The 2,575-nt window shown below is 40.6% G+C and overlaps 1 pseudogene; it reads left to right on the forward strand.

Annotated features, from left to right (window-relative positions):
- The first annotated feature begins 2,192 nt into the window (after positions 1-2,192).
- LOC130028468 (uncharacterized) lies at positions 2,193-2,311 on the forward strand (annotated as a pseudogene).
- The last annotated feature ends 264 nt before the right edge of the window (positions 2,312-2,575 follow it).

The raw sequence follows: 2,575 nt of genomic DNA on the forward strand, positions 1-2,575 counted from the left end.
ATCAGTAACCAGATTCCAGAGTCAGAAGGAGGATGAAGGGGGATCGAGAGAGAGAATGAAGTAGCATGAGAGAGGGGGAGGCAGAAAAGGGAGACGATGGAGAGAGGATTGGAATAAACTGTAACTAAGACCAACCTGCCTGGCCCTCTTTCCTTCCTTCGCCTGCCCATCAACCTCCCCAGGGTGGGGGAACCAGCGTGAGACTACCGAACCCGAACGTGGGCGGTGGGAGAGATAGACTGACGCTGCTGCCGTCTTTTTTGAGTTTACGCACTCTTGTACAATCACATAACTTGTTATTGTGTTTGGCATATCGAATATGTCACGGGTAGCTTGCCAGTCTTTTGCCATGCGGGTGAGTGGCTCAAAAACAAAAGATAAAAAAACACAAAATTAAAGGGGGAAAAAAAAAACAATCCAAAACCTTGTGGGGTTTTTGGGGTTTTTTTTTTTTTTTTTGTATTTTTTTAGGCTACACCCAGTGGTGATCAGGCTTACTTCTGGTTCTCTGCTCAGACATCACTCCTGGAGCAGCTCAGGGGACTCTCCTGGGTGCTGGAGATAGAATCCAGGTCGGCCATGTGAAAAGCAAGTGCCCTACCTCCTGTACTGTTGCTCTGCCCTCTACCCCATAAAAAAAAAAAAAAAACCTTTGTTCATTTCTAATATACTTCTCAGTTGCTGGTAACTCTAGCTTTTATGAAATTTCACTGAGATGTAATTATTTTGGCTTTTTGTGTCACACCTGGTGATGCACAGGAGTTACTCCTAACTCATGCACTCAGGAATTAATCCTGGCGTTACTTCCAGTATGGTCCCCCAAGTACTGCCAGGAGTAATTCCTGAGTGCATGATATAACTAATTTTATATATAATATGGAGGTTCCTCAGAAACATTAAAAGTAACTACTATATGATCTGGCAATCCTATAGGATATCTATATCTATATCTATATCTATATCTATATCTATATCTACACACACACTAGGTTTTTTTTTATGGGGTAGAGGGCAGAGGAACAGTACAGGAGGTAGGGCACTTGCTTTTCACATGGCCTACCTGGATTCTATCTCCAGCACCCAGTAGAGTCCCCTGAGCTGCTCCAGGAGTGATGTGCATATAAGTGTGTGTGTTTATATGTATATATAAAATATATATGTGTGTATATATGTTATCAGCGGATGAATGAAGAGAATGTGGTTAAATAGACTATGTACAACAATTCATTATTAAAATTAAAATTATACCGCATGTAAAGATCCAGATGAAGCTAAGTGGCATTATGCTAAATAAGACAGAGGGCAAGTGCAGTTGATATAATTTTGACTTTGTTTTTTTCCCTCATTTTTGTTACACACCCAGGGGTGCAATTCAACTACAACAAATATACAAATAATATCACGGAAATGCAAAGTTAAGCTATAAGAACACATACCTTATAAAGGTTGCTATGATATAAAACTAGGTGCTTTCAAAGATATGAAAAATTTGAAAACCTTGTTTGCTTTTGGTATTTAAGGTTTTTTCCTGGCTTGTGTTCATTGATCATTTCTAGTGGTGTTCAGGGAATAATATAATGCAAGGAATCAAATCCTGCTTGGCTCAATGCAAGGCAAGCCCTTAACCTCTGTATATTTCACTCTTTACTACTTAATAATAGGGCTGGAGCCTAGATGGGGAATAAGTGGGACACTATTCAGTGAGATTAAATTTCAGTTATATAAATTCAATTGATTTTTAGAGACTTGTTACCTAGCATTATGCACGGTCCTCCTGTTGCTCATTGATTTGCTCGAGTGGGCCCAGTAACATCTCCATTGTGAGACTTGTTGTTACTGTGTTTGGCATATCGAATACGTCACGGGGAGCTTGCCAGGCTTTGCTGTGCAGGCGAGATACTCTTGGTAGCTTGCCGGGCTATCTGAGAGGGGCGGAGGAATTGAAGCTAGACTGATCAGGCGGCTGCATGCAAGGCAAACACCCTACCCTCTGTGCTATTGCTCCAGCCCCATCACGATCACGATCACGATCACAATCATCCTGTTGTTCATCGATTGCCTCGAACAGGCCCCAGTAACGTCTCCTTCATCCTAGTCCTGATATTTTAAAAAGTGCCATATTCAAGGCTCTTTCAGGGTTAGGAGAATGAGATCCATTATTGTTACTGGTATTTGGTATCCAGCCCCATATAGTCTACAGCCATAACACCCTGAATGTGCCTGATCTCATGTGATCTCGCAACCTAAGCAGGGTCGGGCCTGGTTAGCTCTTAGATGGGATTCTGCCTGGGAATACCGGGTGCTGTAGGCTTTCTGTGGGGTGGTGGGACATATAACATTATTACTATATTAAATAATGTTATTTTAATTAAAAGTTATTGAGTGTATATAGAACTTGTGTTCATACCACAACAAAAATGAAAATTGTAGTGAAACAATGATAAAAATGGTGATTTAGACTTGTTTATTGTAAAAGGGAAAATTATGAATGAATCCTTTTGGAAGGCAGATGGGCTGAAGGTATCTATGCTGTATTGTCATTAAACAAAAGTTCACAGTTATTTAAGTGTGTTTT

The sequence above is a fragment of the Sorex fumeus genome, unplaced genomic scaffold (assembly GCF_029834395.1).
Source record: "Sorex fumeus unplaced genomic scaffold, SorFum_2.1 ptg000039l, whole genome shotgun sequence".
Lineage (NCBI taxonomy): Eukaryota > Metazoa > Chordata > Mammalia > Eulipotyphla > Soricidae > Sorex > Sorex fumeus.